The sequence below is a fragment of the Mustela nivalis genome, assembly GCF_964662115.1.
Source record: "Mustela nivalis genome assembly, chromosome: 5".
NCBI classification, from domain to species: Eukaryota; Metazoa; Chordata; class Mammalia; order Carnivora; family Mustelidae; genus Mustela; species Mustela nivalis.
Window position 1 is genome coordinate 52466290 of NC_139024.1, and position 17065 is coordinate 52483354.

General features: G+C 37.8%; 1 protein-coding gene across 2 annotated transcripts in view; it reads left to right on the forward strand.

Moving 5' to 3' along the window:
- Window positions 1-17065, forward strand: part of FILIP1 (filamin A interacting protein 1) — a 272425-nt gene that overhangs the window by 177927 nt on the left and 77433 nt on the right. The window lies entirely within an intron of this gene.

Here is a 17065-nt window from a genome sequence, read left to right on the forward strand (position 1 = left end):
TGTGTAGAGGAAATGCAGGGATCCTTTCCTTTGTCCGCAGTTCTTTATTTACTTCTTTGCTTCTGAATTGATGTGAACCACCAGAAACAGGGACCTGACTAACAGGCTTTATCCAAATTAGAGCTAACAGTGGCTTGGACTAGCATGGTAACAGTGGTTTTGGTGGAAAGTGCTCAGGTTCAGTACAAATTTTATAGGAGAGCAGATAGTATTTGACGGTAGGTTGAGCATGGGTTATGTGAAAAAGAGATTATATAAGGCTATCTCCCAGGAAGGTTCTTTGGCCGAGCAAATGGAGAACAGAAGTTGTCATTTATTGAGATGTGGAAGGCTGCAGGTGGAGCAGAGTAAACAGGCAGAGACCAGCAATGCAGTTTTGCACATGTCATTTTTGAGAAGCTGTTAGACATTCAAGTACAGAGATATCCAGTAGGCATTTGGATATGAGTCTGGAGTTCAGGGAAAGGTCTGGGCTGGAGTTATCAACTTGGGAGTCACTTATGTGTAGATGTACTTAATTCCGTGAAACTGGGTGAAGTCATGAAGAAAGCAAATTTAGAAAAGATAAGAGGTCAAAGGACTGAGCCCCGGCGAATTCTAGAACTCAGAGGTCAAGAAGGTGTGGAGGAATCAGCAAAGGAGAATGAGAATAAGCAGCTAGAGAGGTAAGAGGGAAATTAGCAAAGTAGGGTGTTTGAGAGTCAGAGTGAAGAATTTTTCAAGATGGGGAAAGATCAAAAGCATCAGATGCTGCTAACGGATCAGGGAAAATGAGGAATAAGAATTGACCCCAGTGGGCGCCTGGGTGGCTCAGTGGGTTATTCCTCATTTTCCCTGATCCGCCAGGGTCCTGGATCTAGCCCCGCATTAGGCTCTCTGCTCAGCGGGAAGCCTGCTTCCTTCTCACCCGCCCGCCCCCCACCTGCCTCTCTGCCTACTTGTGATCTCTGTCTGTCAAATAAATAAATAAATAAATCTTAAAAAAAAAAAAAATTGACCCCTGCATTTAGCAACAGGGAAGTCATGCTTTGCCTTGATAAGAGGTTTCAGTGGAGTGATAAAAGCAGAAACCTGAGCGGGCTGGGTTTTACTCACGGTACCTAAAGTTCCAAGTGTCTCCACTTATCAGCTGCAATATCAGAAGTACATGATTATTTTCTTTATTTATGGCTTTGGTGAGTCCCTAGGAGCTGTGGCCAGGCACGTCAGGAAGAGATTCTTCAGATGGTTTTGCTGTGGTTAAGTCATCTTGGGATGGAAGCCTTCAGAACTGATCTCCGCGAATATGACACCATCTGTGAGGTGACCACTAAAACTTCAGCTGGGTGAACCCATGTTGTGGCAGCTCCATGGTGTCTGGCTGAATCAGCTCTTGGTTAATTAAGCATGTGTGAAGAATGGCTGCAGGAAGAGGGCATTCAGACTACTTGCTTGTTGACCTTGAAGGTCATGGAGAAATTGGAAGGAAATTTAGGGATATTCTCATAATATTATTTAAAACTGGCCACAGCTGAACATGAAATAATGAGTTCAGCCTTGAGAAATCTGGCAGCACTGGTTGTCTGATCTCATCCACCTGCCTCTTCTGTTTAGTCATCTCTGTCATGCTTTCATCTGACCACTGGCTTGTGGATGATGAAGCATGGTAATGACAGCTCAGATAAGGTTCCTAACCACAAAAACTCAGTAGAGGTCAAGGCATATCAATTGTCTGAAGCAACAAGGTTTGGCAACTTGGTAACTACAAAAAAGCAGCAGGAGTTTGAAATAAACTAGGAGGACCATGAACCATTTTGACTCTGTCATCATCAAAAAAATTCTTTCCCTGAAAGTTCCCAGCTATTAAAATGAATCTTGGCCAGTTATTCTTGGTCATTTATTATGAAAAAGCTGAGGCATTGAGAACATTATACAAGCTAGTAAGGCATAGATTTTTAAACATCAGAATCAATGTCAGGTTGTCAGATAAAGCTCAGGCTTAGGCTTGGGAATGAAAAAAAAAAAATTCCCAAGAGGGGGATTGCAAGTCATAAGACCATGATATGTAACATGTTTAACCAGAGCGCTCCCAATTTTGAATGATAAGTGGTTATTGGTAGTAGTTGTTGATAAGCTTATAACAAAATTAACTTTTTCTAACATTTTCCCTCAGGAAGACTATAAGAAAATTGGTTGACTATGAGAACTGCACATGAGAAGAAAGTATGTCATAAATAATACTTTACATGTGCACTGACCTGAAAATTAAGGTAAAAATATTGAATCAACTATTCTGAGTTCAGTAACCACACTCCTATTGCTAATGGACAAATAATGTATTTGAATATAAAGTCAAATTTCAGCAAAATGTCAGTTACTTTTTTAGGGCATCGATTATATAGCATGCCAGGATTTCTTCAACTGTGCTCTATGACATTCAAATTCTTATTTAAAAAAAATTACCTCTCAAAAAAATCGCTTATTTCATATTTTTAAACAAATTAATTAGCATGTAGATTTATTCCTACTTGAGATCATTGCAGTGTATTTACTAGTCATTCAGAGGGATCCCTGGTTTGAGAATCAGGAGACTTGGGTTCTAATATATAACCAACAATCAATTAGTTGCACCCCTTGGGGAAACCACTGGCTTCTCTGAACCTGTTTTCTTAGCTATAATCATGGGCTTAAAGTTCTTTCCTACTCTAAATTCCTACGATTCTATGAATCAAAAGTCCGTCTATGGCATAGAGTCATTTAGGTTTGGTCAAAAACCTAAAATTAAAATTACTCATTCCTTGTGACTTCCCTATGCTATCCCATGCTCTAAAACTTTTCCTCCCATCCTTCCTTCAAAAAGGCTCTGGATGAACAGTTAATTACAGGAATCACCTTCCCAAATCTCATTCCTACTTTAGTATAAAGTCACGCAAGCATGGAATTATGTCTTATTCATGTAGGCTCCATCACAACTAGCAAAATAGCAACTTTACACATGAATAAATGAATAAATAGATGGAAGAAAAAGGAAGGAGGGAGGGAAGAAAGAGGGAGATAACTAACTGCTCCATCTATGGTGTGTGCTGGTGCCAGTGGAAAGAGAAGTGGTAGGCAGGCTCTTCAACTTTCAGCTAAAGGGAGGAAGACAAATCAAAGAGATGTTTGGTAAAGATTTTATTTCTACAGTAGAGATATTTTTTTTAATTTTTTTTTGATTGATTTATGACAGAGAGAGCGAGAGAGGGAATGCAAGTACAGGGGAGCTGGAGAGGGAGAAGCAGGCTCCCCGGTGAGCAGGGAGCCCAATATGGGACTCGATCCCAGGACACTGGGATCATGACCTGAGCTGAAGGCAGATACTTAATGACTGAGCCACCCAGGTGCCCAACAGTAGAGATCTTTATTTCAAACAAATTCAACACAGAATACTAGTCTAACACAGCTAACTTTCACTTGGAATTTTTTTACTTGGTATTAGAATTTGATCCAAGCTTTATGTTATAGATTCATGTAAGAAGAATTGAGCAAACTGGAAAAAAGAAAGAAAGAAAGAAAACAAACCCTCAACTGAGGGATAGGTATGTGAAAAGAGAGAAGACCCAATGAATTTATTGATTTGAAAAAAATATGTAAGACCTGTTAGTGCTGGTGAAATGAGTATTATTGGTATCAGTAGAATTTCATCCTTCTTGAGCTTTCCATTGTATTTGAATACAAAATAAAGTGGTACATATTTGAGAGATTCTATATTGATAGATATAGATCTATGGAGAATTCATAAAGTATCATATTAAGATTACCAGCTCTGGAGTTAGATTGTATATTTGCGTTCTGACACCACCACTTGTTAGTTGTATGACTTTAGACAAATCACTGAACACCGTTGTACCTGCCTCAGATATCTCATCTACAAGATGATGATAATAATAGTACCTGGGGCATCTGGGTGGCTTAGTTGGTTAAGCCTCCGACTCTTGGTTTTGGCTCAGGTCATGATCTCATGGGTTGTGGGATCAAGCCCAGCGTGGGGCTCCATGCTCAGTGGAGAGTCTGCTTGAGATTCTCTCCCCCATCCCTCTCCCACTTGTGCAATCTCGCTTTCTAAAATAAAAAAATAATCTTAAAAAAAAAATAGTACCTATCTGATAAGGTTATTGTGAGGTTAAAATGAGATAATATTTGCAAAGTACTTTACAGATTTCCGGGCATATAGTAAAACCTCATTAATATCAGGGAGAAGGAGAGATGGAAAGAGAGACAGAGATAGACAATGTGTGTGTGTTGACATCTGTATTTATATGTCTACAGAGAAAAACAATTCTAAAAAGATCCACTTCAAATTATTAATAAAACTAGGTCTGGGGAGTAGAATTTGGGAGGATGTGGCATAGACCTTCACTTTGTCTTTGATGTTGATTCAGTAATGTTGATTTTTTTATGATCAACTATTACACTATAATTTTAAATCTTTAACAATTTTAATAGTAGATCCAAAAAGATAATTTGCCAAGCTAAATTAATCTGGAGAGAATACAATTTAAACTAGTTTCTACAGAATCAAGACAACAGAATAGACCATAACTAACAATTTCTTTGTGGGGGACAATATTAATAAGCACATTCAAATCTATGGTCTTAGGATATTGCTAATTCCACCAGTTGAGAAAGTTGAGAGAATTCTTGGATCTTACCTTATCACTACTGAAAAGTAGGGCCAAAATTCCAGTGCCCTGATTCCAACAAAACCCCTCCACTACTTTTTGACATCTACAGTGTTGATCATTCCCCACCAAGCCCCAGTTTTTAAGAGTCAAGTAAGAGGGGTGCCTGGGTGGCTCAGTGGGTTAAAACCTCCCTTCAGCCTCAGATCATGATTCCAGGGTCCTGGGATCAAGCCCTTTATTGGGCTTTCTGCTCAGCAGGGAACCTGCTTCCCTTTCTTTCTCTGCCTACTTTTGATCTCTGTCTGTCAAATAAATAAAAAAAATCTTAAAAAAAATCTGTTAAAAAAAAAGAGACAAGTAAGAGCTGATTTACATAATCTTGAAACCCAGTATAGAGTGGCAGATGATATTTTCGGATGAGCTTGCTAATTTGCTTTAAGATCTATATAAAGAAACTGATAAGAACTCTCACAATATTTGGTCACCATTCTGGCAATTTCTTATATCTTGTGAAGTTTATGTAAATTGAGGTTTTTAGGCTGTTGCGGGTGGTAAACAATCTTTTCACCTTGTGGATAATTCAACATGGTTAGCTTTGGTTGAGATCTCATTTTTCTGGCTGCAGATTCACAAGATCCCCGAAAGAGTCTATTCAGTAATTGTGATGCATTCCTGTAGCATTTAAGACTAAGCCCTAAAAGCTTTGCTTTGTATACTTGATCTGCAGTGACCTTTAGATTTTGCTGCCCATTGAACCGAAGGTCTTCCTTGTGAAATCATAGAATAGTGTCCCAGTTCACTTTCTGTTACTTGATATCACTGAACAAAAATACCATTATCAGTGTCTGAGAAAAGAAAAAATAAATAAAAAGATATGGTACCCTGTCTCTTTAAAAGTTTAAGAATAGCAAGCACAGTAGAGTTAATTCTTTGGGGGGCTGTGCCTTGAGAATTTTCTGGCCCAGAATCAAGCTACAGATAATTAATTATGTCAGTGAAAAGCTCTGATGGCCTGCTCTCTTCAGAGAAAAGTGACATCATCCATAGAATTCTTTGGCAATAAAGAAGAACAAAGCTGTGAGTGCAGGAAATAACAGACAGATGTCCATGAGGGCATATTTTATCTACTTCAAAGTGCATTGCTATAAGTCAGGCTCTAGGGCTGTCTCCCAGCAGCAGTGGCTTGGCAAGAGGTCTTGGAGAGTTAGAGAAGGAAGTTTACAGGATTGGGTTCACTGCCTCACGTGCTCTGGCTTAAAGAAAGAAGTGTGGCATTTTTAGGGAAGTTACTAAAAAGATGATAGGGCTCAAAAAATGTTGGCAAGATCATGGCAAGCCAATCAAGTTATGTAGTGTGGGGAACTTGGACCAGATGGTGGCGGCATGGTTTGTGGATGAATGTTAGGACAGGGAACATTATCCAGAGAGTTTAATTCCAGGGCCTTCCCTTGCTTTGTGCTTATATTGTGTTTTCATATGCAACTCATAATGGAGGGAATAAATATCTTGGAATCAGATAACTCTGTTTCTTATAAATCCTATGACCTTGGGCAAGCTATTTAATTTTTTTGAGCCTTATTTTAATCATCTGCAGAATGGAATTAAGAGAAAAAATACCCCTGAAAAGAATTTTGTCCATACCAGGGTGCAATGTAAGTACTGGTTGTCATTAAATTCAGCTCTGTCCTTCCCTGCAAAGTATGCTACTAGTTTCATATTATGTACATAAAGTCAAATATATTAGCCAGAATAGATGTTTACTTACATAAACAATATTAGGCACGATAGAAAGGTCCTTGTTTCAAAATTTCAAATACCAAAGGACCAGAAAGTCTACTATAACTTTATTTCTCTGAGTTGATATGACCTATTTCAGGACTTTAATTTTTTTTTTTTTTTAAAGATTTTATCTATTTATTTGACAGAGAGAAATCACAAGTAGGCAGAGAGGCAGGCAGAGAGAGAGAGAGGAGGAAGCAGGCTCCCTGCCGAGCAGAGAGCCCGACGCGGGACTCGATCCCAGGACCCTGAGATCATGACCTGAGCCGAAGGCAGCGGCTTAACCCACTGAGCCACCCAGGCGCCCCAAGACTTTAATTTTTTTAATCTAATAATCAAAGTAAAACCAGTTCAATAAAGATCATTTAGAACATGCATTCTTCTTATTCCCAAGGTGAATACTGATTCTTAGGAGAGGCAAGGAAATTTTAGATGTTACAATGATTTGTGACACTCAAAAAGATCACAGTACATAAACAGATTTACAATCTATCTGTGGTATTGAAATTTTATAAGCATGGTAATCATAAAACATAATCTAAAAAGTCTCATTAGGAGAATTAGTGAAAAATATTTGAGAAAGTCTTATTTAGAATTACAAAAAAGTTATAAGGAAAAACATCAATCACTCATAATTCTACTAGCTTAAAAGAATAATTGTGAATATTTGGGTGAGTATTTTTCTTCACATGTATTTTTTACATTATTGCAAACACAGTGTATATGGAAATTAGATTACATACTTGTTGTAAGCATTTCCCACATCATTCAACAACCCCTGAAATATAATTTTTAAAGTCTATAAAATGTTTTATCATATGGAAGTATTATATTCTACTCTAATATTTCCATATTGCATATTTAGTTTGTTTCCAGTATTTTTACAGTTATAAGTAACATTGTAATGAACATATTTATGCACAACCTTTGTCCTAACAGAAAGCCTTAGTTAGGGTTTTTCTGACATTTGGATGCTTTGTAACTGAAGATAATTACCCTGTATCTATCATAGTTATTACATATGTTTCCTTTTTTGCCATTTAATTGGCTATGTTTTTTTTCATACATAGACTCTCTTATCCTTTTTCTTGTCATTTCAGAGAAAGTCTTCACCTCATACAGTAGCAGATACTACCTATGTATATTTACTCATTCATTCATTCATTCATTCTTCATTCATCCATTCATCTTTGAACAGAACAACACATGAAGCAAAGTCATATATTAATTGGTTGATGAAAACATTGTGATGAGGGGCATGTAGAAGCCTAACTGTATTTACTTGAGGGGCAATAAGTCAGTATTCTCTAATTCACTGTTTGTGGTAACTTACAGAGAATAACTACTGCTGGTAATGGGCATCACCTATAGTTCATTTCTATTTGTTCCTTGCATACAAGAAGGAATATGAATCATGGAAAGATTTTATAGGGATTTCAGGAACATAATGAGACTAATCAGCCATTATCTTTTGAAGTCTAAACTTTCTCTAGTGAAAGATAAAAGGTGAAATTTTAAAAAGCTACTCTGTTCTCAAAGGAGAACATGCACATGCTTAGAAAGGGGAAACACAGGAAACTGCTGTTGGACAAGTTGAGTACATATATACAACGTACACATGTGCATGCACACACACATGCTTTATTCATACATTTAACAAATGTGTAATGAGTAAGCACTTGTGTCAGTCACTGTGCTAGGGGCTAGGGACTCAGAAGAAACCAAGAGACCTCTGCCCTCACGGAGTTCTCAGTCTTGTGGGGAGGGAGAAAATGAGCCATTGAAATTATTAAGTAGTGAGTATAGTAATTAGGAAAGTATCAGGTGTCAGAAATGGCCATTCTCAGATTTCAGAGTATTGCATAGTTCCCAAATGCTAGCATGTAAGTAATAATATACATGAGATTCTTAAAAAGATTTATTTATTTCAGAGATAGAGAGGAAGTACAAGTGAGGGGTACAGAGATAGGGAGAAACAGGGAGCCCCACATGGGGCTCAGTCCCAGGACCCTGGGATCATGACCCAAGCCAAAGGCAGATGCTTAGCCAACTGAGCCACTGAGGTGCCCCTCTGAGATATTTTTATTTTAAAATTTTTTGGAAAATGCCCCATCTCTGATCCAATATAGTGAAAAAGCGAACTAATTGTATGAGCAGATACAATGAACTACATGTCTCTTTGAGCAAGTAGATTTGGCATTTCAAACCAAGACATGTCACTAGAGGGCCGAATATTGCCCACAAAAAGCATTTGGCAAATCATACATATTACAGAAATTTTGTAGCTTTCTCAGGATTTCCTTTCTTTAAAAAAGGACATTCCAAGTAGGAAATTATAGGGATTTTGTTAAATGTCAAAGATGCACTTTTTAAAAAATTAACATTTCTGGGGTTTTGGTACTTATTTTTATTTTCCTTGACTTGAGGGCTTGACTTTGGTTGCACCTTCATTTATAGGCAATGCCTGCTTCTCACTTGAGTGCTAGTACAAAATGTGTTGACGTTCTTACTGATGCCAGGTTTTAAATAGAAGGCTCAGAAAAGTTTAAAAAAATGGTAAGTCATTTCTGCTGCAATATGATCTTTTGACATGGTGCTGAAGGAACTGTAGACTCTAGAGTAAACAGTGCAGTCCAAATTCTTGAATTAGAGAGAAAGCTGCTCCTTCAGATTACATCAGCGAATGGAGCAGGAGGCTCAGAAGCACAGCACAAGCCAGTATGGGGTTGCCAGCTGCCTGTTAGGTTTGTGGCTTAGGAATCACAGGTACTGTTAGGAGCGGTTTGTGCAGTCACTGGATATTGAGAGGAATGGGGACGAGGACCTTGACTTACTGACTCAGTTTGTGGAAAGGCTTTTTGTTTTGCTCCTCAGTAGGTGCAGGTGTCCCCCATCAGCCAGTTTACCTTTATGAGAAAAGAAAAGAGGAAATTGCCTTTTGTTGGGCATCTATAGCATTCCAGGCACTACAGTAGACACTTCACATATATTTCATTCTCATACAGATGGAGAAACAAAGTTCAGAGCTAACTGGCCAAAGGTCACATGGCTGGAGTAAACTGTAGAGCCACACTTTATCTGTTTGGCTCCCAAGGGGCAGGGCAATTAACATTTGCCAAGCACCTTTATACATTAGCTCACATAGGAGCTGTGACGTAGCCACTGCTATGCCCATTTTACAGGCAAGGAAACTGAGTTCAGGGATGCTAATTCAATCATTTCAAGTCCCACTAGCAGTAGGATTAATGCATATTTCTAATTCAAGATTCCTAAGTGCATATTCTTTCTACCACATCGCTTCTAATGAGTTGTAGTAAAAACAAGCAATACACTACCTCTAAGTTTACGTCATGAGCTCGTTTAAAGAGAAAGATGAAAAGAAAAGCAGCTGAAAGAACCACATAGCAATAGACATCTTCAGTACACCAGAACAACTGATACTTAGAAAAGACAGTAACTTATGTATATTATATTCTTTTTAAGAGGAGAGGGGCTTTATGATTCATCTGCAGATGGTCCTATTCCCAAGCCCTTAAAAGGAAATTTGAAGTACTAACTTTTGACTACTTATAACAGTAAATATCCCGCGTGACATTCCCTGTAGGTTCATAGTGGCTGACATTTTCTTGTATTTTTCTTCAAAAATTTAAACTTTAGCTCTAAGTTGGTCACGTGTGTTTATAAACATAGAATTCACTGAAGTCAAAAGCTGAAATGAATATATCAAAAACATACCAAATCTGAAGGAACTCTATGTTATGTGATTCAAATAAACCTCATGTATAAATTCTATCTAGATGATACAGTCTTACCTTGTTCGGTTGAAATATTTTCTCTTCTGAAAAAAGTCTTATATTTCCCAGCCCTCACTGGACACAGGATAAAAATAAGATCAAAGAAACTAATTTATCTCCCTCTCCAGCCTCTGCTTCCACCTGTTCTGTGGGAATGCCAGGTTCCCTGAGGTTCCTCCCATAATATGCTGAAGTCCTCAAGAGGATGACGTACACATGTTCTGCACACTCCTCTGAGCTACCATTTGGCATTTGCCATTTTGCCTTGTTCCTACTCACGCTGTGGTGATGATGGGTACCCCTGTACACGCCTGCTTAAAGCACAGCCAGCACTGCTGTGTGTGTCCCAAAGGCTTCCTCTTCTGTTTACATCAGCTGATGTCTACATGGAGAGCGTGATGCAAGATACAGAGAGGGCTGGTCCTTTCGACTTCCCCCACTAAAGCATGATATCTTGAATTCTAATTTACCAATTCCTCTCGGTTTTATTTAGGTCTTTTATGGCCATCCCTCACCTCGAGACTCAGGCATGGGTTGAGGGGGTTGGACTGGAGTGACAGACACTATGCTGCCCTCAGACTCACCCTTCCCCTCTGACCCTGCTCTATTGTCCTTCAGCCAACATGATGCCCTTCCTCCCCTGGGATGAGTTCTTTCCCAGGAAGAGCCTTAGTTCCTCATGCAAATAGCCCTGTGGTGGGTCCACCCTGCCAGTCAGCCCTCCAGACTGGATTACATCACAAGCTTTTGCTCAAGCTTGAAAAATAATTTCTAGAGATAATTTAACAAGGAGACAGTCATAGAGAAAAGTAAAGAGGTGAACAAAATTTAACTTAATAAGGAGAATTGTACCAGAGATGTCTGTGCGGAAATGTCTGGTACCACAGCGAGTGCAGATGCTTTCTCTGTCCTAGCTCTCATTTAGTGTTGTTTGCTGAAGGGATTAGATTTATGGAGCTAGATAAACAACCACAGTGAGAAAATAATCATCTAGTTGTGCCTTAGCAATGAATTCTCATATTTTAGGGAATTCAGCTTCTCAACTTGTTCACAGAAAGCTGGACCCTGTCTGCTAGACCTGCTTATATATAGGGGTGAGGAGTTTAAAGGCTCTTCCCAAGGGCTTGATTAGCACAGAACAAAAAGCTTGTAGTCTGTTGGAATTTAAGAAATTATACACTGTTGCATCACAGCACTGCATGGGGGAACCTGTGACCTTATCTAATTTCTAATCCAGGACATCACAGCTGTTGTGCTATTAATATCCCGAAGTATGTAAAAAAGTAAAAAGAAGAAAACCACATAAGTAGTGAAAATGTGCTTAAATCTATGGATGACTTTGACATACAGCTAACTAATTATAAGGAAAATATGACTGAACTTTCATAGTTTATTACATGGAATTTTACTTTTTTCTCTAAAATGGTAATGTCTAAATAAAGGATTGGGAGTGTTTTTTCTTTTCTTATTCCAATTATTTTGGTGGCAAATAAGGTACTTTTAATTTTTTTTAAACTGTAATAAAATATACATAATGTAAAGTTGACCATTTTAACCATTTTATAGTGCATAGTTCATTGGCATTAAATGTATTCCCCTTGCTGAACCCCATCACCATCCATCTCCTGAACTTTTTTCATCTTCCAAACCTGAAACTCTGTCCTCATTAAACAACAACGATGTCTTCCCTTTCCCTCTGCCCCAACCCTGACAAATACCATTCTTCTTTCCGTCTCTATGAATGTGACTATGTAAGTGGAATCATATAATATCTGTGTTGTGTGACTGGCTCATTCTACTTTGCATAATGTCCTCAAGGTTCATCCATGCTGTAGCTTGTGTCAGGATTTCCTTCCTTTTAAAGGCTGAATAATATTGCAGTGTGTTTATATACTACATTTTGTTTACCCATTCATCTGTCAGTGGATACTTGGGTTGTGTCTACCTTTTGGCTATTGCCAACAATGCTGCTATGAACATGAGTCTCCTTGCTTCCAATTCTTTTGGGTATTTACCTGGGAATGGAATTGCTGGGTCATATGGTCATCTACTTTTAATTTTTGGAGGAACCACCATACTATTTTCTGTACTAATATATTTCACATTTTCATCAGCAGTGCACAATAGTTTAAATTTTTCTATATCCTTGCCAATATTTTTTATTCCCTGTGTTTTAGATGATAGCCATCCTAATAGGTATGAAGTGGTGTTTGATTGTGGGATTGTGGTTTTAATTTACATTTCCCTACTGACTAGAAACACTGAACATATTTTCAAGTTCTTGGTGACCATTTGTATATCTGCTTTAGAGAGATGTCTATTTAAGTGCTTTGTCCAGTTTTTAATTTTTGTTTTTTGTTGTTGTTGTTGTTACAGAGTTTTAGGCATTCTTTGTATATTCTGGATATTAGTCTCTTCATAGATAATCAGATATATGATTTGAAAATACTTTCTCCCATTCTGTCCGTTGCTTTTCACAGTTGATTGTGCTCTTTGATACTGAAATTTTAAATTTTGATGCATTTCAACTGAGCTAATTTTCTGCTGTTGTCATGCTTTTGGTGTGTCACATGTAGGAAATCATTGTCAAATCCAGTACCCTAAAGTTTTTCCCCTATATTTTCTTCTGAAAGTTTTAGCTCTTCCATTTAGGTCTCTGATCATTTTGAATTGATTATTACTCATGGCATAAGATAATGGTCCAACTTCATTATTTTGCATATGAATAATCAGTTTTTCCAACATCATTTATTGAAAAAACTGTCCTTTCCCCCACTGAATGGTATTGGCATTTTTATTGAAGATCATTTGGCCATATATGTAAGGAATTATCTGTGTGCTCCTTATTCTTTTCCACTGTTCTACATGTCTGTATTTATACCAGTACCATACTGTTTTGATTACTGTAGCTTTCTAGTAAGTTTTCAAATTAGAAATTCTGGAGCCTACAACTTTGTTCTTTTTTAATATTATTTTGGCTCTTTGGTTCCTCTGTATTTTAGGGTGGATTTTTCTATTTCTGCAAAAACATCATTGGGATTTTGAGGTATCTTATTTTAAAAATTCAAGCTATAATGTTGATAATAGCAAGTTTTAACATGAAAATAGCATCTGCTTTTAACATTTTAATGAAATATTTCTTTTGGATGGTATTCTGTCTGAAATGCTAGGAAGGAGTGATCTTTAATAAACATGGGTATAGAGACTTTGAGGCACTATTGACCATATATTTATGGAAAGAAGTTTCTCCGGAGAAACCAAAAGACACAATTTTAGCACCATTGGCCCTTCAAACTAACCATGTTTGAATCTTCTCCCTGTACGTGATTGTGTTACTAATCATGTTAACTTTGTGTTCTAAAATTCAGGAGATGGGGCACCTGGGTGGCTCAGTGGGTTAAGGCCTCTGCCTTCCGCTCAGGTCTTGGTCCCAGGGTCCTGGGATTGAGCCCTGCATCTGGCTCTCTGCTTGGCGGGGAGCCTGCTTCCTCTCTCTCTCTCTGCCTGCCTCTCTGTCTACTTGTGATCTCTGTCTGTCAAATAAATAAATAAAATCTTTTAAAAAAAATAAATAAATAAAATTCAGGAGAAAAAAAAGGATTTAATTCCTGTAATAATAGCTAATAGCATCATAAATTACATAGCTTTTTTCTTCCAATATATTTATAGTATTTATATTTACCTAACAAGAGTAAATAATATAATTCAATTTGTATTAGATTTAAAGATAGTCCATTTCCTGTTGTAACATTCTGGTAGAAAGTACTGTTTTTCCCTTATCCCATCTACAACATATTTTCTTTTTGTAGTAAACTTAAGAAGAACAAAGTGACTCCTAAATTATAGACAAAAATGTCAGATGAAAGAGTGGAAGTTCACAAAATGTAATTAATTGTTTAACTCTTTTAAACAAGGTTATGTAGCTAAGGTTGTTCTGAGATTTTCAGTGACAGTTTATGCTTCTCTGACTTCACATCATTTAACTTTAGCTTCTTATTTGAACAAATATTTACTGAGTTCCTATCACATGAGCAGGCATTCTTTTAGTAGACACTGTAGATACATCTTTGTCCTCAAAGCAGCTCACAGCCTAAGAAAGAGAGACAAGTAAACTAATAAATTTCCTTATCTAACTAGATACAAAACATGGATTGGAGTTGCCCAAGTAGGAAAGCATTAGCAGAATGGTCATGCTTTTGTCATCCAGGACCATCTTTTCTAGGGATCCTTGGCTCACTGCCGTAGTTATAGTTAGGTAGTTAACAAAATAATACAAAGAAGCAAGAGTGTTTAGGAACTTTTAAGTCCTAAATATTAAAGTGAATATTAAAATTGTCTTAATTTTTTAAAATTATTTATTTATTTATTTGACAGAGAGAGAGAGAGTAAGAGAGGGAACACAAGCAGGGGGAGTACTAGAGGGAGAAACAGGCTTCCTGTTGTTGAGCAGGGAGCCCAACGCTGCGCTCCATCCCAGGACCCTGGGATCACGACCTGATCCGAAGGCAGACACTTAATGACTGAGCCACACAGACGCCCATAAAACTGTATTAATTTTTGAAAAACTTATAAATTCCTTCCCACTCACCCCAAGTCTTCAGGTAATTGTAGTGCTTCAGGAAGGCTATACCTTCTTTAGCTTGATTTTATCCTGTCCTCACAGAATCATACACATACCCATTTTAGAAGTGTGGAAAAACTATGTCACATGTGCATTAGAACTAAGCATTCTTTCCAGCTCATTATGCATTTTCCCAAAGATTGAAAAATCCCACAAGTTTAAAAAATAGCTGAACCTGTCACCAGGCATAATCATCGATAATGGCATTTTGCCTTTAAAAAAAGCTGTTTTAGAGACACTGTCACTGAAATTCAGTACCTGAGTATATAGTAAGCCTCCTATGGCTGCCAATAGCTAGATACAGGGACATTTTGGACTATCCAGTCTCCCGTCCACTTTGTCCTAGAATGACCAACTCTTCCCAGTGTGCCTGGGACTATCCTGATTTTCAAAAGTCCAGCTTTGTGTGGCCCTGCTCCTTAGTCCCAGGCAAACTGGGGTGATTGGTTACCCTCGTTTTTCAGAACTGGCAAATACCTCTAATGGTTTCCAGGGACTCCCCTGGTTTAGGCTGCTGGTGTGAAGTGATCATGATTCCTTGGTGAAGAACAATCAGTGGAACTGATAACAGAGAGAAAACATGAGAAACCACTGGGTCAAGCAGGTGCTTAAGAATTAGATGACCCTACCTGAAAGCTTAAGCTATCATGTAGCAGATGTTTTAAGTGGTTTTAGTTTTGAATTGGTCTATCTGTCCTAAAGCCTATCTGTCTAAGTGCAGCTTTGCTTTAAAATCATCTGCAGAGATATTTTATTTTATCCCACTATAATTGATGTACTGTGTTATATTAATTTCATGAGTATAACATAGTGACTCAACCATTCTGTACATTATTCCGTGCGTATCAAGATAAGTATACTCTTAATCCCCTTGACCTATTTAACCCATTCCTCCACTTCCCTCCCCTCCAGTGACCATCAGTTTGTTCTCAATAGTTAAGATTGTTTTTTTCGGGGGTGCCTGGGTGGCCCAGTGGGTTAAAGCTTTGCCTTCGGTTCAGGTCATGATCTCAGAGTCCTGGGATCGAGCCCCACATTGGGCTCTCTAGTCAGTGGGGAGCCTGCTTCCCTCCCCACCCTGCCTGCCTCTTTGCCTACTTGTGATCTCTCTGTCAAATAAATAAATAAAATCTTAAAGAAAAAAAGTAAAGATTCTGTTTTTTGTTTGTTTCCCTTGTTTGTTTTATTTCTTAAATTCCACACGTAAGTGAAATCATATGGAATTTATCTTTCTCTGACTGACTTATTTTACTTAGCATTATACTCTCTAGATCCACCTATTGTTGCAAATGGCAAGATTTCATTCTTTTTATGACTGAATAATATTCCAGTGTGTGTGTGTGTGTGTGTGTTGTATAGCACACCTTTTTAAAAAGTAGACTCCAGGCCCAGTGTGGGGCTTGAACTCATGACCTTGAGATCAAGAATTGGATGTTCTGTTGACTGAGCTAGCCAGGTGCCCCTATATACCACACCTTCTTTATCCATTCTTCTATTGATGGCCACTTAGGCTGCTTCCATAGTTTGGCTATTGCAAATAATGCTGTAATAGACATAGGGGTGCATATATCCTTTTAAGTTAATATTTTTATATTTTTGTGATAAATACCCAGTAGTGTAATTAACAGATCATAGGGTAGTTCTGTTTTTAACTCTTTGAGGAAATTCCATACTGTTTTTCACAGTGGCCACACAGTTTACATTCCTACCAATAGTGCATGAAGTTTCCTTTTTCTCCACATCTTTGCCAACACTTGTTGTTTCTTGTACTGCTGATTTTTAGCCATTCTGACATGTATGAGGTGACATCTCACTGTAATTTTGATTTGTATTTTCCTGATGATGAGTGATATTGGGCATCTTTTTGTATGTCTATTGGCTATCTGGATTTCTTCTTTGGAGAAATGTCTATTCATGTCTTCTGCCTGTTTTGATTGGATTATTTGGGTTTTGAGTGTTGAGATCTATCAGTTCTTTGTATATCTTGGATACTGACCTTTTATGGGATATATCATTTGCAAATATCTTCTCCCATTCAGTAGGTTGCAGTTTAGTTTTGTTGATTGTTTCCTTCACTGTACAGAAGCTTTTCATTATGATGTAGTCCTAATCGTTTATTTTTGCTTTTGTTTCCTTTACCCCTGGAGACATACCTAGAAATATGTTATTATGGCCAACATCAGAGAAATTATTGTCTGTGCTCTCTTCTAGGATTTTTATGGTCTCAG